Source organism: Crinia signifera, chromosome 6, assembly GCF_055691185.1.
Source record: "Crinia signifera chromosome 6, ASM5569118v1, whole genome shotgun sequence".
Taxonomy (NCBI): domain Eukaryota; kingdom Metazoa; phylum Chordata; class Amphibia; order Anura; family Myobatrachidae; genus Crinia; species Crinia signifera.
In genome coordinates this window covers 47,726,074-47,752,957 of record NC_139222.1, presented here as the reverse complement: position 1 = coordinate 47,752,957, position 26,884 = coordinate 47,726,074, and the positions used below count along the sequence as shown (strand labels likewise).

General features: G+C 47.3%; 1 long non-coding RNA gene across 1 annotated transcript; it reads left to right on the top strand.

Moving 5' to 3' along the window:
• Positions 1-19: 19 nt before the first annotated feature.
• Positions 20-18,231, top strand: LOC146006943 (uncharacterized). Its single transcript, XR_014444134.1, has 3 exons — positions 20-171; positions 16,250-16,414; positions 17,960-18,231. It is a non-coding gene; the product is annotated as an uncharacterized LOC146006943 (long non-coding RNA).
• Positions 18,232-26,884: the final 8,653 nt, after the last annotated feature.

Genomic DNA, 26,884 nt, shown 5'->3' with positions numbered 1-26,884 from the left:
TCTAATGGTCATGCGCGACCTCTACAGAGTAAATGACAAACGTGCAGCCCTGTCTGTATACTCTGTACTGCACTGTGTGAGACATTGGACGAGTGCTAGCTAACGTGTCTCCAGAGTCCCAACTTTAGTGAGCAACATACTATAGGTGAAACTTTATGAGAAGAATGAACAGTAAGTAAATAGGTAGTTTCAGTCAAAAATGAATGCCAATTACGTTGCTGATGCAATTTTGTACACAAGCAGTTTTGCAAAAAAAATATGTAACTGTCGCAACTGCAGGATTTGGATTGAGCATACCTCCCAACATGACCCTCTCCAGAAGGGACACAATACCTTATTAGGGTTGCCACCTCACACATCATAGATTCCTGGAGATCCCCACCCCCATCTTCCCACCCTCATGTGTGCACTCCCAGAAAAGTGGGTGTGGTATCACAAATAGTGGGCTTGTCCTCATCTGGAAAAGGGGGCGTGAACATGTATTCATGTGTCTATTATTTCATTTATAATGCATATTATATTCATGACATGCATGAATATAATAAATGTAATAATAGGCACATAAATACAATTAATAGTTTTACTTGTGGACAAGACAGGTGGTGGTTGCCTTAAGGTGCCCATACACGTTACAATTATTGTATACAATATCACATCTCATCACATCTCGGTTTTGCGATGAGATCTAGTACAAAAAGTATGTGCAACAGATACTTTTTGTACTAGATCTCATCGCAAAACCAAGATGCGATGAGATTCGATATTGTATACAATATTGTATACAATAATTGTAACGTGTATGGGCACCTTTAGACTTAGGCAGGTATTCAATGCTGTGGGAGAGTGGGGACAGCGAGCAGAGCTTCCTGCTCACTGTCACCACTCACCATGTCAGTATTCAAAGCAGACCCCTCATACGCCAATTTCCCCTCGCTCCATTTTTTGAGCGAGGGGGAATTGGCGTATGAGGCTCCAGAAGCAGCGAGACTCGCGGCTAAATACAGCGAGTTTTCTGCATTAGCCGCGGGTCTCACTGTTTTGGGTAATTCTCGCCGTCCTGTGACAGCGAGAATCTCCCCAGAACATTGAATAGAGCGAGTGGCCGGCGCGGGGGTTAAACAGCGAGGTTTGCTGGTTTTCTGCAATCCTCACTGTTTAACCCCCTCGCCGGCCGCATTGAATACCTGCCTTAGAGTGTGAGCGGCCATGCAGGCAAGCTGCCTCCTGCTTGCTCCTATGTTTCACCCACGTGGCCACCCCGTCCCACCCATCACGCTCATGCTGCCGACTCCTGGACATGATGAGTTGACACTGTGCTGCACATTGATGATGTGGCTGGTGCGCACAGCATGTAGGCGGAGTGTGCAAGGCAGAATCATGATGCACGCACACAATGTCATGCACCCAATCCAGACCCAGACCTGGCCGGACCCCGACAGCACCAGCTCAGGCCGCAATCAGCACGCAGCCACAGCAGTCAGCGAGAAAGGGAGCGAGGCTGTCCAGGCTTTTCTCCTAGAGGGTTGACACGAAAAACGGGAGAATCCGGGAAATACGGCGGTGGAATTTGTGTGGAAACACCTTTCTTATCCATTAACCTGTTTAAAACAGGTGATGGCAGACATAAATTAAGTCCATAAACAGAACATTGTGTCCCTCCTGGAGAGGGTCATGTTGGGAGGTATGGATTGAGATACATTATGATATAATCATGCGCAGAACTCTAAAAAATGTTGCCATTTTTGGGGTGTTTCCGGCAGTGCTGCTGCCCTGCACTCTAGATTGGTAAGTATTAATCAATTGGTGCAGTGTGGGCCCTCCTGGGACTAAGGGGCCCATGTGCATGGCGCACATTTCCCCCATTATAAATATGCTACTGGGAGACTGTGAAATGCATCCTGAAGTAAGATGAGACTAACGTCCTGATTCAGAGGTAGACGCAGATACAGCAGTATCTATTGGTGGTAGCCTGTCTCCAAATGAATGTACATCTCTGCATATGATTGCAAGGAATAAGTCACCCACTCTGTAGATGCTGTTATACCTCTGTTATATGCTGCGATCAATGATGGTTCACTCTATGGCAGGTGCAGATTTAGTGTCTGATTGTGGCCTTCAAAGTAAATGATGGAGCATCTCCGTATAAAAACACTTCACCAAAACTCTTCCATAACATGGCCGGAAAATAAGCCATCCCAACATGTCTGTTTAGGCACTGCCCAGGAACACCAATGACTTTTCCAACACATCTGTGATACTAAGACAATTGACAGGTGACACTGTGCCGTAGGCAGCAACTATGGTGGAGATACAGGATATGTCGCCAATCACATCCAAAAGATAGAGATTGCAATAAAGTAAAACCACCTGTGGTTGCTCCAACTACGTGCATTCGATACTGGTAGACTTTTCAGATGGGGGAAAGCTTATTCCTCGTACATGAAATAAAACAGATATAGACAAAGGACCCTTATTGTAGTATTGGTTTGATAAGAGGATTTTGGGTACTTACCGATAAATCCATTTCTCTGAATCAGCAGGTGACACTGGAACTCACATTGGGGTTTAGAGCTGGGACAGCTGGGAGCTAGGCACTACTAATTTGATTAGGGAAGGCTACTCCTCCCCTCTAAGCCCCATCAGCCCCCAGTTAGGAAATTGTCCTACTAGAGGAGATGGTAATAGTAAATCGTTCATTGAGACCACAACATTCATCAAATCATACTATAAAAGTAACCGAACTTGCACGAAAGAACACAAAAGGCAGGAAAAACTCCAGAGCTGGGAGGGCGTCCAGTGTCACCTGCTGATTCAGAGAAATGGATTTATCGGTAAGTACCCCAAATCCTCTTTTCTCTATCATGCAGCAGGTGACACTGGAACTCACATTGGGGAGGTTCCAAAGACCATGCCCCGGGTGGGAGAGCTCTGTGGATCCTGCAACACCAGACTGGATCTCAGGAATGAGTGCTACCTTTCTCTGAAAAAGAATGGATAGCGCTGAGATCTGCACCTTCAGAGATCCCAAACGCAGACCAGCGTCCAAGCCCCTCTGGAGGAACAACAACATCCTGGACAACTTAAAAGTTCTGAAAGGCCAACCCTGAGATCTGCACCAGTCCGCATAGGCACGCCAGATGCGATGATAGTGAGCCGCCGAGGATGGCTTACGAGCCCTCAACATAGTCGGAATGACTGAACTTGGAATTCCCTTCACCCTTAACACTTCGGTCTCAAGAGCCACGCCGTCAAATGGAGGGACAACAACTTCTGATGGTGGAACGGACCCTGTTGAAGAAGGTCGTGCCGCTGGGGAAGAGGAAATGGTTCGTCCGCCAGAAGCTGCTGAATGTCGGAGAACCAACTTCTGCGCAGCCAACATGGGGCAATGAGAATTGCCTGGACGGATTCTCTTTTCAACCTCTTTAGAACCTGACCCAGAAGTGGAAGAGGAGGAAACAGGTACACGAACCTGAATGTCCACGGCATTGCTAGGGCGTCGGTCCCTATGGCGTAAGGATCTCTTGTCCTTGCCACATATCTTGGAAGCTGATGGATTTTTCGGGATGCCATCAGATCCACCTCGGGAGTCCCCCAACGATCCGTGAGCTCCCGAAACACCTCGGGATGTAGAGTCTACTCTCCTGGATGGAGATCCTCTCTGCCGAGAAAGTCTGCCTCCACGTTCTCTACTCCCGGAATGAACACGGCAGTAAGAATCACCTGCCTGCTTTCTGCCCATTGCAGAATCCTGGATACCTCTGCCATGGCCATCCTGCTTCTCGTGCCCCCCTGTCGGTTCACATAGGCAACCGCTGTGGCGTTGTCTGCTTGAATCTTTATTGGTCTTCCCTGAAGATAATCCTATGCTGCTAGCAAGGCATTGTAAATTGCCCTTAGCTCCAACACGTTGATGGATAACTGACTCTCTCTGAAGTCCCATCTCCCCTGCAGACGAAGACCGAGCACCACTGCTCCCCAACCCCTCAGACTTGCGTCTGAGGTTAGGAGAATCCAGTCCCAGATGGCAAATCTTCGCCCCTGTCTGAGGTGCTCTGAGTGAAGCCACCAGAGTAAGGCCTGACGAGCCCGGGCTGAAAGCCGAACCAGTCTGTGTAGAGACAGATGCAACCCCGCTCCCTTCCTTAGGAGATCCAGCTGGAAAGGTCTGGAATGGAACCTTACCCACGTTACCGCTGGGAAGGAAGCCACCATCTTTTCCAAGAGCTGAACACACAAGTGAAGCTGAACTCGACGCGGTTGCAGAACCCTGCGGGTCATCGCTGTTATGGAACTGATCTTGCCCTCCGGTAGGAACACTCTCTGAACCGAAGTGTCCAACCAGAGTCCCAAAAAAAGAATCCTCTTGGAAGAAGTCAGAGTGGACTTCTTGAAATTTAAGAACCAACCCAGGCTGACGAGGGTCCGAACCGTCAGATGCGCGTGTTCCTCCAGTAATTCCACCGACGACGCCTTGATGAGCAGATCGTCCAGATATGGAATTATGGTCACCCCCTGATGTCGTAGAGAGGCGATAATGACTGACAAAGACTTTGTGAAAACTCTGGGAGCCGATGATAACATAAAAGGCAGGGCCCTGAATTGAAAGTGATCCTTCCCTAAGGCAAACCTTAGGTAAGCCTGGTGAGGCTTCCAAATGGGAACATGAAGGTAGGCATCCTTGATGTCCAATGATAGCATGAACTCGTTCGGTTCCAAGGATGCAATGACAGAGTGAATCGACTCCATCTTGAAAGGTTGGTATGATACCAATAGATTCAGGGACTTGAGATTTAGGATGGGTCTGACTGACCCGTCTGGCTTGGGCACTGCAAAAAGATTTGAGTAGTACCCCTTGCCTCTCTGTGTCGACGGAACCGGGATGATAACCTGAGACTTCAGCAAGATATCTATCGCCCCCCTGAAGAGCCGACCTCTTGTCCTGAGACACGGGAAGAGCCGTGGTGAAGAAACGTGTGGGGGGAGGAAGGTCGAACTGGATTCGATAACCATCCGAAATGAGCCTGCGAACCCAAGGGTCCTCCGAAAGGGAGAACCACTGGGTTCTGAAGTCCAACAGGCGAGCTCCCACCACCGGATCCCCCACAAAAGCTGGCAAACCGTCATGCCACCGGCTTCTGAGGTGGCTTAGACTCCTGTAGTCGAGCGTTGGATTGAGGGCGGGCTCTAGCCCGAGAGCCTCTGGAGGCCTGAAATCCACGTCCTCTACCACGAAAGGACTGCTGCGGACGAAAGGACTGAAAAGACGGTCCCGTATAGTGACGCCGTGCAGGTGGAGCTGCTGAGGGAAGGAATGCTGACTTCCCCCCAGTGGCCTGCGAAATCCACTTATCAAGCTCCGGTCCAAACAGGATGTCTCCTGTGAACGGAAGCCCTTCTACTGCTCTCTTGGACTCGGCATCTGCCTGCCAAGAACGCAGCCACAATGCTCTCCTTGCGGAAATGGCGTTGGCCGAAATACGAGCAGATATAAGCGAAATATCCTTCGCCGCGTCACCCAAAAAGGCTGCAGACTCCTTTATGTGCTCTGCTAATTGACCAATCTCATCCCGAGACATCCCTGAATCCAAACCCTCTAGGATAATTTCTGCCCATCTAGCATTTGCCTTGTTTACCCAGGCCGATACTATGGCAGGTCTAAGCTGGTCACCCGCCGCCGTGTAAATGGTCTTTAGGGTGGCCTCTAGCTTGCGGTCCGATGGATCCTTCAAAGAAGAAGCTCCCGGAACCGGCAATGTCGTCTTCTTGGATAACCTGGACACAGACGCGTCCACTGGAGGCGGAGTCTTCCACTTGCCTAAAGCAGCTGGATCAAAGGGATATAACGATGGAAAACGTCTAGGCACCTGAAAACGCTTATCCGGGTTCCTCCAGGCTGCTAAAAGTTGATCCTGGTTTGGACAAGGAAAAACAATAGCAGACCTCTTCGTCAGACCAAACAGGTCCAATTCCTGCGGTTGAGGAGCAGGGTCCTCAGGTAAATTAAGAACCTGCTTCACTGCAATAATAAGGGCCTCAACGCCCCCAGGGGTAGGCTCCGGTTCAACAGGATCATCCTGCACCTCCTCCCACTCTCCTTCCTCCATTACTTTAAACGGAGGCTCCTCGTCAGAATCATCCGACTGAAACGCAGCCTGTAAAGGCCGCTTCTGGCTAACAGAAGCCTGTTTCTGGGTCCTATTCATTGAAGAAGCTAAGAACTCCACAGACTTAGCCAGGGTTGAGGCCCACGCTGGTTCAGCCCTGCGTGACTCTGCCAATTCCGCCGATAATTTGGACATATTCCCTGCTAGCAGGGAAGCCCAGTTAGGAGCAGTGGGCTCGTCTATCAAAGACCCCGTAGGGGAGGCAGAACAGACCTGACAAAGCGTTGGTTTGCCATCTGCAGAGTATTGAGCAAATTTGATGTTACAAGAATTGCAAATGAATGCCTTCTTGGAAGCCTTGGTGCCTGACCTGCCCGTCATGCTCCCCGCGCAAGTCCGGTCCACACAACCTCTTGCGTCCTCCACACACACACACACACCACACTAAAGACACCAGGGGCTGCGGGACCTGGAGGGAAACAAGCTTCGCCCACAAGGGGTTAACAGGAGTCGCTGGCTGCAGTAGTCCTATGGAATAGGAAAAGAGCAGCCTTTTACACATAGCAACAATTGTCTGTGTGTGTGTGTGTAGCGCATAGCAAAGGGCCGCGCCGTGCCCGCCTCAGGCTTAAAGCCTAAACATTACATCACCCCCTCCCCAGCAGCGTCTGTAACAGCGCCGCAGCGCGCACCTCTCACTCGCGCCCAGCGCTCCGCTGACCGCCCGCTCCACTCCCGCACACCCCTGCCCCTACAAACACTAGGACAGGGGAACCAGAGCAGGAGAGCCGGCAGAGAACAGCGCTGCAGCGGCGGCGCGAATTCCAAGATGGCGGCGCCGCGATGCTGCACGTGAAAACGGCAGCAGTTAGGAGGCTGACAAAAAAGCATAGTACTTACCCTGAGGCTGCTACCACTTGAGTGGCTGGCAGACCCTTTGTAGCATAGGGCTGGCAGGAGCACAAAACGTCTGGGCAGGCGCCTTTAGAGAGGCCCTGACCGACAACCTGGTTCAGAACCAGGGGCGCAGGAGACCCGGACCCAAGCTTTTAAAATAAGCAGGGAAGGGCTCTGTATTCACAGTGTAGATAGTAGAAAAACGAACAACCTGCAGGAGCAGGTAGAATGGTGACCAGCTCCCTGAGCACAATTTTCTAACTGGGGGCTGATGGGGCTTAGAGGGGAGGAGTAGCCTTCCCTAATCAAATTAGTAGTGCCTAGCTCCCAGCTGTCCCAGCTCTAAACCCCAATGTGAGTTCCAGTGTCACCTGCTGCATGATAGAGAAATCATATTATCACATCACCCTCTTTGGTAAATGTGAAGTATTTATAAGTGATGAAATAAAGGTTATGTTTTGAACGCAAAAACCTACTTTGTTCATCCTCTGTCTTCCTCTTTAGACATCTCTTGAGTATACGTACTTGTTGAACCTTTGGGAGCACCACCAACCTAGCACCACAATAGCTTATCTTAAAACTATTGGTCTCATGTTGGTTTCTACTAAATTAAATCAAATTCTATTACCACTTAACCTGTGACAACCCAACTCTACTCCCTAGCAGAGTAGTAGGTCAAACCAAATAAAAGTTCAATAAAAGTTCATAAAGGGTGGAGTGGGGTCCCCTAAGAAATATGGGTCTGTGTTGTTTCTCTTCTATGGTACGACCTTCAGTGTTCTATTCATACAATGGAAGCTTACTTAGAAAGGATGTTAGTAACACATATAAAAGGTATCTTGCATGCAGAGGAATATGTTCGGATGCTTACATAAAAGCTTACTTTCACATGCAGGGGATCCTCAAATCAGGGTATCTTTTTCATTGTCCTTGATCCGTAATATTAAAATATATATAGGCTCGAGTGGTAAAAAAATTATTTATTGGTAAAAATATGTAAAGATATAAAATGTACAAAACAATACATATGGCTATGGAGTAAGTTAATGGAAAAATTCACCGGGAGTGATGGAATACACAAAAAAAAGCCCGGGTGATGTGCTCAACAGTGAGATCCAATGCAGTAGTGGTGGCAGCTCCAATATTGGCCAATAAAATGCACCAACACGTTTCAACACAGAGGGTGAGATTTAATAGGATGAGAGAATCAGAAAGTGAGAGATTTGGTAAGAAATCTCCAGTTTTTTTTAAAGCGGCAATCATTTACACTGCAAAACCTGTTTGATTTTGAAGTGTAAATTATTGCCGCTTTAAAAAAACTGGAGATTTCTTACCAAATCTCTCACTTTCTGAATCTCTCATCCCATTAAATCTCACCCAGAGGGCGAAATGTAATGGGAGGCGTTTTGTTTTTTTTTGCGATTTTTCCCGCAAAATATGCCGTTTTCGGGCATTTTTAAAAGGTGCGATTTTTAGTTAGACTAAAAATCGCATCCAGATGTTTTCCCATTAAAAAGGATAGAACTCGCATAGTTAACGGGTTGCGATTTTTAGTAAAGGTTACTAAAAATCCCAAAAAAAATAGACCAGGTTCTGCCTGGCGATTTTATCAGAAACATGCACAGATCATTGAGATCTGTGCATGGTTCTGTTGTAAAAAAAATAGTTAAAACCAAAAAAAAGAAAAAAAAACGGCGTGCGGTCCCCCTCCTAAGCATAACCAGCCCCGGGCTCAAAAAGCCGGTGCTGGTATCATAAAATCACAGGAACAAACAAGTTGGGGTTCCCTTGATTTAATGAAACCAGCACCAGGCTCAAGGTCCAGCGCTGGTTCCCAAAATACGGGGGACAAAATGACTAGGGGTCCCCCGTATTTTAAGAACCAGCACCAGACCCAACCAGCCAGCAGGGTAATGCCACAGCCGGGGGACACTTATTATATAAGGTCCCGCGGCCAAAGCATTATCCCCGTGGCTGGTCAGCATGGGCAGGGGTCCTGGGGAAGTGGGGACCCCCTCAATGAAGGGGTCCCCCCCCTCCAGGACTTACCAGCCCATGCTAAAAGTCCGGGGCTGTCCCTGATGCCCCTGGGCGGTGGGCATCGGGCTGATGAAAAGTATAAAAAAAAGAATCAAAACTATTGTCTTCTACTGAAGAACTATGAGTCCCAGCAAGCCTACCCTGCTTGCTGGGACTTGGAGAACCTCAAGTCCCAGCATGCGGGGCATTAAAGGGCCCGCTGGCACTTGTAGTTCCACAGTACAAAAAATAGTTAAACACACACATACTGATACTTACCTACCTTGAGCCCGTAGGTCGGTCCCTGGGTCCGGGGCTCCAGGGCAGAAGAGTCCGGTTCCGGGGCATTGGTCCTGGTTCCGGGGCTGGTCCGGGGCTCCAGGGCTGATGTCTCCGGGGTCCAGGATCCGAAGAAGTCCAAAAGGGGTTCCTAAGGAAGGAAATCCTACTCACCTGGTCCCCGGCGACGACCTCGGCATCTTCTCCGGTAGACGCGCTGCTCCCGGCTGGTACCCGCTCACGGACTGGAGAGGCGCAGAGATGTTTCATCTTCCGCGCCTCTCCTCAGAATGATTCCATTGGCCGCCTAGCGGCCAATCAGGAGCCGAGAAAGTCGGCTTCTGATTGGCCGCTAGGCGGCCAATAGAAACATCCGGAGGAAAGGCGCGGAAGATGAAAATCTCTGCGCCTCTCCAGTCCGTGAGCGGGTACCAGCCGGGAGCAGCGCGTCTGCCGGAGAAGATGCCGAGGTCGTCGCCGGGGACCAGGTGAGTAGGATTTCCTCCCGGAACCGGACTTTTCTGCCCTGGAGCCCCGGACCCAGGACCAGCCCCGGAACCAGGACCAAGGCCCCTGAACCGGACTCTTCTGCCCTGGAGCCCCGGACCCAGGATCCAGGGACCGACCTACGGGCTCAAGGTAGGTAAGTATCAGTATGTGTGTGTTATGTATGAATTAAACTTTTATTTTTCTGGGTGTCAGTGTATTTTATTTAACTATTTTTTGTACTGTGGAACTACAAGTGCCAGCGGGCCCATTAATGCCCTGCATGCTGGGACTTGTGGTTCTCCAAGTCCCAGCATGCGGGGTAGGCTTGCTGGGACTCATAGTTCTTCAGTAGAAGACAATAGTTTTGATTCTTTTTTTTACACTTTTCATCAGCCCGATGCCCACCGCCCAGGGGCATCGGGGATAGCCCCGGACTTTCAGCATGGGCTGGTAAGTCCTGGAGGGGGGGGGGGACACCTTCATTGGGGGGATCCCCACTTCCCCAGGACCCCTGCCCATGCTGACCAGCCACGGGGATAATGCTTTGGCCGCGGGACCTTATATAATAAGTGTCCCCCGGCTGTGGCATTACCCTGCTGGCTGGTTGGGTCTGGTGCTGGTTCTTAAAATACGGGGAACCCCTAGTCATTTTGTCCCCCGTATTTTGGGAACCAGCGCTGGACCTTGAGCCTGGTGCTGGTTTCATTAAATCAAGGGAACCCCAACTTGTTTGTTCCTGTGATTTTATGATACCAGCACTGGCTTTTTGAGCCCGGGGCTGGTTATGCTTAGGAGGGGGACCGCACGCCGCTTTATTTATTTTTTTTCCACACACCGCACAGTACTGAAAATGTGCCGATTTTCATGACTGAAAATCGCACATTTTCAGGACTTAAAAAGCGCCCGTTATCGCACCATATCGCACTTTTTTGCCGCAAATTCGCAACACATTACATATGCGAATTCGCGGCAAAAAACGCGATTTTAAAAGGTGCGATTTGGTGCGTTTTTTTTCTTACGAAAAAAATCGCACCCTATTACATTTCGCCCAGAGTGTCTTTTTCAAGGTGATATATAAACATGACATGGTGTAGGAAATTTACCAATATGAAAAACCTAGTTTTTCGTATTGGTATTTCCCCTCTGACTGCATACGACTGTTTCAGTCGTATGCAAAATCGTGTTCCGGAGGGGAAATTACAAAGCAGTCAGATACGACTGCTTTGTAACCCTCCGATGGTGTAATGATTCGTATTAGCGGCACATATATACGGCCGCTAATACGAATTTGTGCAGGCAGTCTGCACGGATCAGTCAGATCCGTGCAGGCTGCAGAGTGTAAAAAAAAATAGAAAATTAAATAAATAATAAAAAAAACGGCGTGGGGTCCCCCCCACAGCTGTAACCAGCACAAGGCTGAAGGAGCCGGGGCCGGTAATTAAAAATCAGGGAACCCGACAAATAGGGGTTCCCCGATTTTTAACAACCAGGCTCCAGGTCCGGGGCTGGTTCCCAAAATACGGGGGACAAAATGACTAGGGGTCCCCCGTATTTTAAGAACCAGCCCCAGGCACAACCAGCCAGCAGGGTAATGTCACAGCCGGGGGACACTTATGATATAAGGTTCCGCGGCCAAAACATTAACCCCCTGACCGGTCAGCCTGGCCAGGGGCCCTGGGGGAGTGGGGACCCCCCCAATGAAGGGGTCCCCCCCTCCAGGACTTACCTGACCAGGCTGAAGCCTGGTACTGTCCCCGATGCCCCTGGGCGGTGGGCATCGGGCTGATAGTGGTGTAAAAAATAGATTCAACTATTGTCTTTTACTGTGGCACTACAAGTGCCAGCAAGCCTCCCCAGCAAGCTGGGACTTGGAGAACCACAAGTCCTAGCCTGCTGGGCATTAATGGGCCCACTGGCTCTTGTAGTTCCACAGTTAAAAAAATAGTACACAAAACAATTCAATGAGTCTGATTCGCCATGTTTTTATGGCGAATTTGTGCTGTTTGGCGAATTTTTGACAAAAACGGTGAATCACCCTATTCAATGACCACATGGCGAATACATTTGAAGGTTTTTTTCGCCATGATTCACCGAGTAGCAATCGCTATCTTTTTATGGAGAAGTGGAATGTGAACTTTTAAAATAAAGTGTTTTTTTTTTTTACACAGCAGCCAACAGGGGGCGCCGGTGCCGAGCCGCTCATTACATATTCATATATTCACTGCACCCGATCGTTACGATCGGGTGTAGTGAATATACGGTCCCCTGCTGGCACCCCCGGGGGGCAGCCTGTGCTGCCTGGCACCCGGGGAGCCCACCTCCCCCCCACAAACGTTCTGGGGCAGGCAGAGAGACTTCAGTGTTCTATTCATACAATGGAAGCTTACTTAGAAAGGATGTTGGTAACACATATAAAAGGTATCTTGCATGCAGAGGAATATGTTCGGATGCTCACATAAAAGCTTACTTTCACATGCAGGGGATCCTCATATTAGGTTATCTTTTTCATTGTCCTTGATCCATAATATTATAATATATATAGGCTCGAGTGGTAAAAAAATGATTTATTGGTAAAAATATGTAAAGATATAAAATGTACAAAACAATACATATGGCTATGGAGTAAAAATTCACTGGGAGTGATGGAATACACAAAAAAAAAGCCCGGGTGATGTGCTCAACAGTGAGATCCAATGCAGTAGTGGTGGCAGCTCCAATATTGGCCAATAAAATGCACCAACACGTTTCAACACAGAGGGTGAGATTTAATAGGATGAGAGAATCAGAAAGTAAGAGATTTGGTAAGAAATCTCCAGTTTTTTTTAAAGCGGCAATCATTTACACTGCAAAACCAGTTTGATTTTGAAGTGTAAATTATTGCCGCTTTAAAAAAACTGGAGATTTCTTACCAAATCTCTCACTTTCTGAATCTCTCATCCCATTAAATCTCACCCAGAGGGCGAAATGTAATGGGAGGCGTTTTTTCCCCGACAATCGCATATTTTATAGGGTGCGATTTGCGGGAAAAATTGCATTTTTTAAAGGTGCGATTTTTAGTTAGACTAAAAATCGCATCCAGATGTTTTCCCATTAAAAAGGATAGAACTCGCATAGTTAACGGGTTGCGATTTTTAGTAAAGGTTACTAAAAATCGCAAAAAAAATAGACCAGGTTCTGCCTGGCGATTTTATCAGAAACATGCACAGATCATTGAGATCTGTGCATGGTTCTGTTGTAAAAAAAATAGTTAAAACCAAAAAAAAGAAAAAAAACGGCGTGCGGTCTCCCTCCTAAGCATAACCAGCCTCGGGCTCAAAAAGCCGGTGCTGGTATCATAAAATCACAGGAACAAACAAGTTGGGGTTCCCTTGATTTAATGAAACCAGCACCAGGCTCAAGGTCCAGCGCTGGTTCCCAAAATACGGGGGACAAAATGACTAGGGGTCCCCCGTATTTTAATAACCAGCACCAGATCCAACCAGCCAGCAGGGTAATGCCACAGCCGGGGGACACTTATTATATAAGGTCCCGCGGCCAAAGCATTATCCCCGTGGCTGGTCAGCATGGGCAGGGGTCCTGGGGAAGTGGGGACCCCCCCAATGAAGGGGTCCCCCCCCTCCAGGACTTACCAGCCCATGCTAAAAGTCCGGGGCTGTCCCTGATGCCCCTGGGCGGTGGGCATCGGGCTGATGAAAAGTATAAAAAAAAGAATCAAAACTATTGTCTTCTACTGAAGAACTATGAGTCCCAGCAAGCCTACCCCGCATGCTGGGACTTGGAGAACCACAAGTCCCAGCATGCGGGGCATTAAAGGGCCCGCTGGCACTTGTAGTTCCACAGTACAAAAAATAGTTAAATAAAACACACTGACACCCAGAAAAATAAAAGTTTAATTCATACATAACACACACATACTGATACTTACCTACCTTGAGCCCGTAGGTCGGTCCCTGGATCCGGGGCTCCAGGGCAGTAGAGTCTGGTTCCGGGGCTTTGGTCCTGGTTCCGGGGCAGGTCCGGGGCTCCAGGGCAGAAGAGTCCGGTTCCAGGGCCTTGGTCCTGGTTCCGGGGCTGGTCCGGGGCTCCAGGGCTGATGTCTCCGGGGTCCAGGATCCGAAGAAGTCCAAAAGGGGTTCCTAAGGAAGGAAATCCTACTCACCTGGTCCCCGGCGACGACCTCGGCATCTTCTCCGGTAGACGCGCAGCTCCCGGCTGGTACCCGCTCACGGACTGGAGAGGCGCAGAGATGTTTCATCTTCCACGCCTCTCCTCAGAATGATTCCATTGGCCGCCTAGCGGCCAATCAGGAGCCGAGAAAGTCGGCTCCTGATTGGCCGCTAGGCGGACAATAGAATCATCCGGAGGAAAGGCGCGGAAGATGAAAATCTCTGCGCCTCTCCAGTCCGTGAGCGGGTACCAGCCGGGAGCAGCGCGTCTGCCGGAGAAGATGCCGAGGTCGTCGCCGGGGACCAGGTGAGTAGGATTTCCTCCCGGAACCGGACTTTTCTGCCCTGGAGCCCCGGACCCAGGACCAGCCCCGGAACCAGGACCAAGGCCCCGGAACCGGACTCTTCTGCCCTGGAGCCCCGGACCCAGGATCCAGGGACCGACCTACGGGCTCAAGGTAGGTAAGTATCAGTACGTGTGTGTTATGTATGAATGAAACTTTTATTTTTCAGGGTGTCAGTGTGTGTTTTATTTAACTATTTTTGTACTGTGGAACTACAAGTGCCAGCGGGCCCATTAATGCCCTGCATGCTGGGACTTGTGGTTCTCCAAGTCCCAGCATGCGGGGTAGGCTTGCTGGGACTCATAGTTCTTCAGTAGAAGACAATAGTTTTGATTCTTTTTTTTACACTTTTCATCAGCCCGATGCCCACCGCCCAGGGGCATCGGGGACAGCCCTGGACTTTCAGCATGGGCTGGTAAGTCCTGGAGGGGGGGGGACACCTTCATTGGGGGGATCCCCACTTCCCCAGGACCCCTGCCCATGCTGACCAGCCACGGGGATAATGCTTTGGCCGCGGGACCTTATATAATAAGTGTCCCCCGGCTGTGGCATTACCCTGCTGGCTGGTTGGGTCTGGTGCTGGTTCTTAAAATACGGGGGACCCCTAGTCATTTTGTCCCCCCGTATTTTGGGAACCAGCACTGGACCTTGAGCCTGGTGCTGGTTTTATTAAATCAAGGGAACCCCAACTTGTTTGTTCCTGTGATTTTATGATACCAGCACCGGCTTTTTGAGCCCGGGGCTGGTTATGCTAAGGAGGGGGACCGCACGCCGTTTTTTATTTTATTTTTTATTTTTTTCACACACCGCACAGTACTGAAAATGTGCCGATTTTCATGACTGAAAATCGCACATTTTCAGGACTTAAAAAGCGCCCGAAATCGCACCATATCGCACTTTTTTGCCGCAAATTCGCATCTCATTACATATGCGAATTTGCGGCAAAAAACTCGATTTTAAAAGGTGCGATTTGGAGCGTTTTTTTTCTTACGAAAAAAATCGCACCCTATTACATTTCGCCCAGAGTGTCTTTTTCAAGGTGATATATAAACATGACATGGTGGGGGAAATTTACCAATATGAAAAACCTAGTTTTTCGTATTGGTATTTCCCCTCTGACTGCATACGACTGTTTCAGTCGTATGCAAAGTCGTGTTCCGGAGGGGAAATTACAAAGCAGTCAGATACGACTGCTTTGTAACCCTCCGATGGTGTAATGATTCGTATTAGCGGCACATATATACGGCCGCTAATACGAATTTGTGCTTTGTAACCCTCCGATGGTGTAATGATTCGTATTAGCGGCACATATATACGGCCGCTAATACGAATTGGGGCCGGTAATTTAAAATCAAGGAACCCGACAAATAGGGGTTCCCCGATTTTTAACAACCAGCCCCAGGCTCCAGGTCCGGGGCTGGTTCCCAAAATACGGGGGGACAAAATGACTAGGGGTCCCCCGTATTTTAAGAACCAGCCCCAGGCACAACCAGCCAGCAGGGTAATGTCACAGACGGGGGACACTTATGATATAAGGTCCCGCGGCCAAAACATTAACCCCCTGACCGGTCAGCCTGGCCAGGGGCCCTGGGGGAGTGGGGACCCCCCCAATGAAGGGGTCCCCCCCTCCAGGACTTACCTGACCAGGCTGAAGCCTGGTACTGTCCCCGATGCCCCTGGGCGGTGGGCATCGGGCTGATAGTGGTGTAAAAAATAGATTAAACTATTGTCTTTTACTGTGGCACTACAAGTGCCAGCAAGCCTCCCCAGCAAGCTGGAACTTGGAGAACCACAAGTCCCAGCCTGCTGGGCATTAAAAGGCCCGCTGGCACTTGTAGTTCCACAGTTAAAAAAATAGTACACAAAACACACTGACACACGTTTAAAATAAAACTTTAATACATACAAAGCCCACACATACTAATACTTACCTATCTTCTTTCCGTAGGTAGCCCTGGTCCTGTGTCGTCTTCTGGTCCTGTGTCGTCTTCTGCCTCCATGTCGACGTCGCTGTCCATGTCGGCGATGGCGTCCCCGTCCGGATCCGACGAAATCCATGGAGGAAGCTGTGGAAGGAAACCATACTCACCTGTCCCAGCGCGACATAGTCCAGGTAAGGGTCTTGGCAAAAAAACAAACCGACACCCGAAATCAGACCGGACAGCAGGAGCCGCACGGTGTTTGTGTACATCGTGCGGCTCCGCCTCCCGAATGCCGCTATTGGCCGCCTTGCTCCCTTCTGCATAGCCGGTCAGCCCGCACTGACAGCGGCCTGACCGGCTTCCTCCGATGCAGCTAACAGCTTCTGTCGCGCTGTCCCAGCGCGACACAGGCTGAGAGCGTGTTTGTTCCTGTGATTTTATGATACCAGCACTGGCTTTTTGAGCCCGGGGCTGGTTATGCTTAGGAGGGGGACCGCACGCCGCTTTATTTATTTTTTTCCACACACCGCACAGTACTGAAAATGTGCCGATTTTCATGACTGAAAATCGCACATTTTCAGGACTTAAAAAGCGCCCGTTATCGTACCATATCGCACTTTTTTGCCGCAAATTCGCAACACATTACATATGCGAATTCGCGGCAAAAAACGCGATTTTAAAAGGTGCGATTTGGTGCGTTTTTTTTCTTACGAAAAAAATCGCACCCTATTACATTTCGCCCAGAGTGTCTTTTTCAAGGTGATATATAAACATGACATGGTGTAGGAAATTTACCAATATGAAAAACCTAGTTTTTCGTATTGGTATTTCCCCTCTGACTGCATACGACTGTTTCAGTCGTATGCAAAATCGTGTTCCGGAGGGGAAATTACAAAGCAGTCAGATACGACTGCTTTGTAACCCTCCGATGGTGTAATGATTCGTATTAGCGGCACATATATACGGCCGCTAATACGAATTTGTGCAGGCAGTCTGCACGGATCAGTCAGATCCGTGCAGGCTGCAGAGTGTAAAAAAAAATAGAAAAATTAAATAAATTAAAAAAATAAACGGCGTGGGGTCCCCCCCACAGCTGTAACAAGCACAAGGCTGAAGGAGCCGGGGCCGGTAATTTAAAATCAAGGAACCCGACAAATAGGGGTTTCCCGATTTTTAACAACCAGCCCCAGGCTCCAGGTCCGGGGCTGGTTCCCAAAATACGGGGGGACAAAATGACTAGGGGTCCCCCGTATTTTAAGAACCAGCCCCAGGCACAACCAGCCAGCAGGGTAATGTCACAGACGGGGGACACTTATGATATAAGGTCCCGCGGCCAAAACATTAACCCCCTGACCGGTCAGCCTGGCCAGGGGCCCTGGGGGAGTGGGGACCCCCCCAATGAAGGGGTCCCCCCCTCCAGGACTTACCTGACCAGGCTGAAGCCTGGTACTGTCCCCGATGCCCCTGGGCGGTGGGCATCGGGCTGATAGTGGTGTAAAAAATAGATTAAACTATTGTCTTTTACTGTGGCACTACAAGTGCCAGCAAGCCTCCCCAGCAAGCTGGAACTTGGAGAACCACAAGTCCCAGCCTGCTGGGCATTAAAAGGCCCGCTGGCACTTGTAGTTCCACAGTTAAAAAAATAGTACACAAAACACACTGACACACGTTTAAAATAAAACTTTAATACATACAAAGCCCACACATACTAATACTTACCTATCTTCTTTCCGTAGGTAGCCCTGGTCCTGTGTCGTCTTCTGGTCCTGTGTCGTCTTCTGCCTCCATGTCGACGTCGCTGTCCATGTCGGCGATGGCGTCCCCGTCCGGATCCGACGAAATCCATGGAGGAAGCTGTGAAAGGAAACCATACTCACCTGTCCCAGCGCGACATAGTCCAGGTAAGGGTCTTGGCAAAAAAACAAACCGACACCCGAAATCAGACCGGACAGCAGGTGCCGCACGGTGTTTGTGTACATCGTGCGGCTCCGCCTCCCGAATGCCGCTATTGGCCGCCTTGCTCCCTTCTGCATAGCCGGTCAGCCCGCACTGACAGCGGCCTGACCGGCTTCCTCCGATGCAGCTAACAGCTTCTGTCGCGCTGTCCCAGCGCGACACAGGCTGAGAGCGTGATTGGCCGATGCGTCTCCATGGAGATGCATAGCTCAGTCCTGATTGGCTGAGCTATGCGTCTCCATGGAGACACATAAGCCGGAGACGCTGGGACAACGCAACAGAAGCTGTTAGCTGCATCGGAGGAAGCTGGTCAGGCCGCTGTCAGTGCGGGCTGTCCGGCTCTGCTGCAGAGAGACGAGCGCTGGATCCTGGATCGGTATGTATAGCGGTGTAAAAGTGAGGTGTGTGTGGATGTGTATTAAAGTTATACTTTCCTGTGTGTGTGCTTTATTTTAACATTCTTTTTACAGGTGGACTACAGGTCCCAGCAGGCCCATTAATGCCCCGCATGCTGGGACTTGTGGTTCCCCAAGTCCCAGCCTGCGGGGGAGGTCTGCTGGCACTTGTAGTTCTCCTGTATTAAGTAATGTTAGGAATGTGATTTTAACACTATCAGGCCGGCGTCCAATGGCCAGGGACGCCGGTGACAGCCCCGAGCTTCAGCCCTGGACGGGTGAAGCCTGGGGGGGGGGGACCCCTTTATTGGGGGGGACCCCACTCCTCCAGGTACCCCGTCCAAGGCTGACCAGCCACGGTGCTCATGGTACGGCCGGGGGACCTTGTGTAAAAAGTGTCCCCCGGCTGTGGCATGACACTGCGGGCTGTTGGAGCCCGGTGCTGGTTTCAAAATACGGGGGACCCCCAGATTTTTTGTCCCCCATATTTTTGGAACCAGGACCAGTCCAAGAGTCCGGGGCTGGTTTCAGAAATACGGGGGACACCTATGCTTTTTGTCCCCCGTATTTTTGGAACCAGCCCCGGCTCAATGAGCCCGGGGCTGGTTATGTACAGGAGGGGGGACCTCACGCCAATTTTTTTTTTTTAACAATCACAAAATAGCACTTTTCATGCCGGAATACACACCTCATTAAATATTAGATTTCTGGAAAAAAAATGCGATTTTACAAAATGGCGATACAGGGCGATTTGTGAAAAAATCTGATTTTTCGGAAAAACGGTAAACACAATAAATCTCGCCCGAGATATTTTGTGTAAATGGCTTAATATCTGATAATATAGAACAGCAGTGCCACCTGCTGGCCAGTTTTATTAATGGTGCTGGTTCAATTGAGTTTTAATGCACCAGACTAATATGTACGTCTCATAGATCTGGGAACATAGCACAGCGGTGCCATCTGCTGGACAGTTTTATTAATGGTGCTATTTCAATTGGATTTTAATGCACCACACTGGTACCCTTATACTGCGTGGTATAGGGTAGATTTTTAGCAGTGCCTGCTTAGTTGAGGACCCTCTATTTAGAGGGGTAATCCCACCAGCAATCTTTCTATTTTAAAGAGACCTACACACCTGGTCCAACAATAATACATGTGGACAATAAATTTCCTGCACTAACACCAAACAGTCATTATTCCCTAGCGCTACATGAGACAGGACACGTGTTTCGCTAGATTTGGCTTCTTCAAGCTGACCACCAGAGTGTTTCCAGGCCAGGATATTTATTAGGAGCGCCCAGCCAATGGCTTGATCCGCTCCTGTCATGTGCTGCATTTCCGCCTATCACAGGGCGCATACACTTCCGCCCTGAGCTGGTCCTCTAGTCCTATTACGTTATTCCTGACTTCATTCCGTCAGTCACGTGATGCGGACGTCGCACCACGTGACGGGTCATGTGGTTTACACTAACCACTCATGCGGCTCTGATTGCCGGACCCGGAAGTAAGTTGGAGATAGATGCTGCCCCGGAATCTGCGTTTGGTATAGCTTAAAGTTACAGAGTTGATTTTCTGTAATAACAGATATGTTTAGATGCATGCCATTCAATGTGCTTGTGATTCGGTATAGAGAGTTTTATATTATTTATTCTATACGCGCCAATATGTTTATCTTATGCTGATTAGCTTGGCATTATTATAGAGGTATGCACATTACCTGTCAGAGCCCCGTACTCTGTATATGCAGTGAGTGTTATTATGGCAAATCAATGAGGTGTGTATTCTCAATGCTACTTCTCTTTGCCTCATAGATGATGGTAGGTTCCTATAGTTATAGATAGATGATGTTACGCTCTATCTTATCTAGGTTTATGATGCTTATCAATCCATCCATTTTTATGTATTAATAAGTATATCTTTGATTCATATTTTATATTATATTCATAAAATAGACAATATGTATATAAGATGAAGAATTCATGGAATAAAGACAATCCATATTTTATATTTTATATTGAATTCGTGAAATAAAGGATGAAAAAAAAAAAAAAAAGAAGTGAAGGAGAGTTGTGCTTCATTAATTTCATATTTATATTCTTTGAGAGGTTCATATTTTATATTCAATTCATGCAATAAACATTGATAAAGAAGAAAAATTGTACTCCAGTGATTTCATATTTATATTCTATGGAAGGTAGAGTGAAAGAATAAAAAAATTTTTTACAGTTGTTATTATGTAGATTTGATTGAGTGGTGATGTGTGAGGTGTGACCAACTAGTGCTAAAGTCATAAGAAAAAAACCGGGTGAGAAACTGGTGCCAAAAATAATGCAGTGAAGGAGGGGTAATAAATTGAAACATTAGTGGATAGGTCGCTTATGCAGTCTTGTGAGTATAGAATAGGTTGTGTGGTATCGGTAGTGATCTCATGTGTTGTATGATAAATAGTGGGAGATTCATAAATTAGAGTGAAGTTGAATGAATTAGAGAAGGAGTGAGAGTGGTGTCCATATCTCTCATGAGGTACGAAAGGATATAGTGTCAGGTCCATTACTGGGTGTATGGTACCTGAATGGGAGATTTATCCGATCAATTGGAGTTCTGTGTTCATCTATATTTTACTCTAGATTTTTAATAGGTCAGGGCTAGATTTATTGAGCCAGAGGATTTCTTCTTTTATCGTCCTCTCAATTTAAGATATGTACCAATTTAATGGTACATATTGATTAAATCAAGAGAGATATACTATATTTTTGAGTACTTGTATTTTTTATGTATATATACAGAGATGGACGGTTTATTCTCCTCATGTTTGAGTTGGGATAGGTGGTTTATTTTGATCCCTCGGGGTGAGGTAAGTATGCATATAGAATTATAATAATGCGTTTTTGTACAACTGAAAATTGGAGAGGGGTTTTTTGTATCTATACATTTTTTACTTTTACAGGAAAGGTAAGTAACTGTTATATTCATTTAGACCTTTGGGTTGTAGGCAGTCCATTAAGAATATCATTTTTGTTTAAATTTTTAACAGTTCTCTGTCCACATCTCCTCTGATTCCGAGTTGGATGTGTCTCATTCCGAATACGTTGAGGCCTGTCGGGTCATTATTGTGAATCCTCATAAAATGTCTGGCCACTGGGGTGAGTTTTTTAAAATTGGCTGCGTCTTTCCTTGCGTTTCTTATGGACCCTATGTGTTCAAGAACCCGTACTTTAAGGGGTCTTTTTGTTTTGCCCACATAGATCATGCCGCAGGGGCACTGTAGTTGATATATCACCCCAATTGTTGTGCAGGTGATGAAATTCTGGATTTTCCATATTTTGTCAAATTTGTCTACAAAGGTTTTCGTAGGTATCATGTAGACACAGTTGGAGTTTCTACCATTTGTGTAATAAACTGGTCTTTAAGTAAGCTTAAGAACCCATTGCTTCTTGCTGATTTACCTGCTTTGTTTTCCCAATCAATGTCGGGTAAATTAAAATCCCCCATAATTAATACCTGACCCTGATTTGATGCTTGTTTGATTTGGTTTAAAAGAAGAGACTCTTCCCTTTCGTTTATATTTGGTGGTCTATAGCATACCCCTATTATAATTTTGATTTTAATTTTTTTATTATTGTCGGTTATCTCTGCCCACACTGTCTCCGAGTTGTCTTCTTCCAGGTCTGCGCTCATATTTTTCTCACATGATGTTAAGTTATTATTTACATATAGGCACACACCCCCGCCCCTTCTATTTTCCCTGTCTTTCCTGTAGAGTGTATATCCCTCCATGTTTAATGCCCAGTCATGCGACTCATTACACCATGTTTCAGTAATACCAATGATGTCGTAGTCGTCCCTACTGATCACCGTTTCTAGCTCCCCGATTTTACTCACTAAGCTTCTTGCATTAGCCAGTAAGCATTTTAATTTATGTTTATTTTTAGATATGGCTCTAATATTGTGATTAGTTTCACCCCAGGACCCAATTGAATTCTTTACTAGCTTCCTGAAGCCATGCCCCTTTTATTTGATGCCACACACACCCTTTTTGGGCCGTGTTGGAATCATGACGGTACTTGTGTAGTTTCACGGCGGGACTGCCTGCGGATCACATTGTATGCAAATCACATGCGATTTGCATACAATTTGCATGCAATGCGATTTAGCACTCGCGCACTATCCACGCCAGCCTGAAGCGTGCCTAGCACACACGGTACTCATCCTGCCAACCTGTTCACTATCCACGTCGGCGTGGAGTTGATTTTATAAAGTGTGGCGAGCGCAGTGAAGCATGGCGAGCACAGCGATCCCTGCAGAAAACGAGCCCAAAGCATGACGAGCGAAGCGAGCCCCGCGAGGGGACACGGATTACTTGATGTGTATTACTTGACGTGTATTCCACGTCGCCTCACGGGGCTCGCTGCGCTTGCCACGCTTCGTGCTTCTTTTCCGCTGAGCTTGCCACTCAACTCCTACTCTAAAATCAACTCCACGCCGACATGGATAGTGGGGGTATGAACAGGTCGGGAGGATGCATACCGCTGCGCTCACCATGCGTCAGGCTGATGTGGATAGTGGGGGTGTGCTAAATCGCATCGCATGCAAATCGTATGCAAGTCGCATGCAATGCGATTTGCATACGATACGATACGCGGGCAATGCCGCCGTGAAACTACACAAGTACCGTCATGACCAGTGACCTAAGAATGTTGGTATATACTGGTCACCAATTAACCCAGAGTATGGGCCTAATTCAGCATAGATCGTTGCTGAATATATATTCAGCATCGATCGTTAATGTGAGAAGTTGCAAATGACTGTGAGCAGTAAGCACCCACCCAGACAGAAAGCGAAAATGCTCTGTGCAAAATTGAGGAACTTTGAAGAGTCTTTGCTATCTAAGCAAATGTGAGTAGATGTGAGGCTGCCACTAATCTGCGACTAACGGTGGAGAGGGGTCAGCACTCACCAAAGCCTGCAGCCTTTCCTAGGGATGGCCATCGTTGCCATTGCAATCGATGGTTGCCATCAATGGCAATTCTGCAACTGGCCATCAAAAGTGCTAAACTATGCAATGGATGACCATCGATTATTTTAACATATCGATGGTCATCCATTGTGTTTGATTGATTGGCCTGTGGGCCAATCAAAACACGGGGGCGGGGCTTCGCGGGTGTCAGGGGCGGAGCTATGCTCCGTGTCCCGGCAATTTGGGGGAAAAAAAAGCAAAACATCGTTTTGCTGTTCCATCGATGGAGGGAAACCATCTGGTTCTCCCCCATCGATAGCAAAAGTATTCTACATCGGCCATGAACCATCGATGATTTCGAATCATCGATGGTCGATGGCCATCCCTAGCCTTTCCACATGGGTAGGTGGAAAAGCTGCTGGTCTCTGTATAGGGTGGCTAGCCCCTAAGGATACAATTTATAGAAGAAAGAAACCTGCGCTGATGCAAAAGGAGAGCCGTAATGTGGATAGTAAATAGAGTAGGCCAGGGGTTCCCAAACTTTTTTTAATCACGGCACCCTGAAGCATCAGAATTATTTTGCGGCACCCCCTAGGCTAAAGGTTTCTCATTGAGAAAGTTAGAAACAAATATTAAGTTAAATAAATTGTGTTTATCTCATCCTTAGGGTTAGTTATATGATAATGGACAGGATTCCCTTCTGTTTGTCCACAATTTGACTACTATATTGGACATAAATAACTTGAATTGGTTCTGGACCACCAACCCAGGGCACCCCTGCAACTCCTCCGAGGCACCCCAGGGTGCCACGGCACACAGATTGGGAACCACTGGAGTAGGCAAATAGTGTAGTATAGAAAGCAGCTTTATTGGTCACAGTGCCAATGTGCAGACTATACACTTATGCTGAAGTAAATAGTAATGCAGGATAAAAGCCCAGTCCACTTTCAGAGTGGTAATGGTATGGATAGTGGCTGGACGGTGGGGAGATGGGGCAAAGGGTAAAGCCAACGATAGGGTGAAGTAAACGTGGTGAACAGGGTTGTGGTGCAGGGGGTTGGTTGCAAGTCTTTATTCAGCCTTAACTACTATGTAACTATAGCAAAAAGAGGTGCGCAATTAGAACAATGTGCAGCTAGTGTGATTCACCAAGGGGTATAACATCCAAAATATACCCACAATAGAGATATAACAAATACAAAAGGAGGTGTTTCACACACAGCGCTCAATGTGTAGCCTTAAGAATAAAAGATCAAATATCACCATATAATTCCAACTGATTTCTTAGGTGAAGAACTCAATCAAGGTGACTTGATACCTAGAAAGACATCTACCAGGCCTCACAGTTTATGTGGGCAGGTAGTAAGATAAAGAGCAAATATAGTGCAGGTTATCCTTTAATATGCAGAGTAATTTTATTTTCAGTCTGCACTTACTCAGTGAAGACTTTTTAGACAGCGTAGAATATCAATACCCAGGCAAAGGCAGCTCACAATCAGATGGATACAGCCTATCAAGGCTAACAGCCAGATGGTGGGATTCAATCAGGTAAATTTAAGTACCTAAAAAGATATCCACCAAATCTCACAATCCATGTGAGTAGGTGGAATAAGACACAATATAGTGCAGATTACCCTTTTTTTTAAAAAGACATTTAATACAAGTCCACACTTACACAATGTAGACTGATAAAAGGCATAAGGAATATAACCAAGGCAAAGCTGCTACAGATCAGATGGTATTAGACAACACAATCGCAGGTCCATATACCCGTCCGGAGCTTGGGGGATGGAGACCACAGTTTGTTAGTCAGATCGTGGGTAGGCAGCTTCTTCCTGGCGGGGTCCTTGTCCAGACACTCAACGCGTTTCGAAGTACCTTCTTCAGGAGTGTATGGTTCCCTGAGTTCAAGGATGTGTATTTATAGTTGTAAATCGTTTATTGCATATCCAGTACAGGTGCGTTACGCAAAACAGCGTACCGGATGTCCGGGATCAAGTCCCGGATACACGTCATATTCTGCGTGTCACAGGCAATAAGAAAAAAAAAAAAAAAAAAGATGGTGGTGCATGTCATCGTTCCGTAGCTTGGAACGCAACGCTGCTGACTGGCTATTTGAGAGCGTGCATCCTAAATTGGATGTCAGCGAGATGGTAAATTCCTGCTTATTAAAGCAAGGAACGGTAAAACATCACGACAGCTGAAAATCCGCCTCGCAGAACACACATATAATATTAAAAAAGGTTTATTGAATCACACGGTGTCTGCCCACTTTAAGACCCATCATAATTGTAATCCATGTAAATTAATCAATTTCTGGGGGATTGAACAAGTTTCAGCCAACTGGCGATCCAGTGAAATAGATATAAAACTGTCCCAAACAGAAATGAGGTGGATTCACCGTTTGAGGACCCTGGTTCCACAGGGCCTCAACGGTGAATTCGAACTGAAACCATTCCTCATTTGAATCCCGTCTGTTCAATTTTCGTTTTCTTGCTCTCTCCTTGTATATTTTCCCTATTCGGGCACTATGGGTCGATGTATTCTAAATAATGTGTGCAATATTTGTATATTGATCATTTTCTCTCTTATAGATCATTCCAAGAAGAGTATTACCCCAATTGCATTGTTATCCAATTGTAATATTGTCAAATTGTTGTAAGTGTGTAGGAATGTGGCTGTTTTTTATGATATTTTTTATGATATATTTTTTATGGTATCTATCAGCCATATTCTTAGATACACAATTATTAAACTGTATTGTACTGTTTATATAAAAAGATGGCTGTCTTGATAAACTCGTTTTTAATCTTAAGTTTAGAATACCATATTTTGATTATTCTCAAACTTTATGTGCGTTCCATGATTTTAAACCCGTGACACGCAACATTTATTTCCGTTCCTTGCTTTAATAAGCAGGAATTTACCAACTCGCTGACATCCAATTTAGGATGCACGCTCTCAAATAGCCAGTCAGCAGCGTTGCGTTCCAAGCTACGGAACGATGACACGCACCGCCATCTTTTTTTTATTTTTTTTATTTTTCTTATTGCCTGTGACACGCAGAATATGACGTGTATCCGGGACTTGATCCCGGACATCCGGTACGCTGTTTTGCGTAACGCACCTGTACTGGATATGCAATAAAGGATTTACAACTATAAATACACATCCTTGAACTCAGGGAACCATACACTCCTGAAGAAGGTACTTCGAAACGCGTTGAGTGTCTGGACAAGGACCCCGCCAGGAAGAAGCTGCCTACCCACGATCTGACTAACAAACTGTGGTCTCCATCCCCCAAGCTCCGGACGGGTATATGGACCTGCGATTGTGTTGTCTAATACCATCTG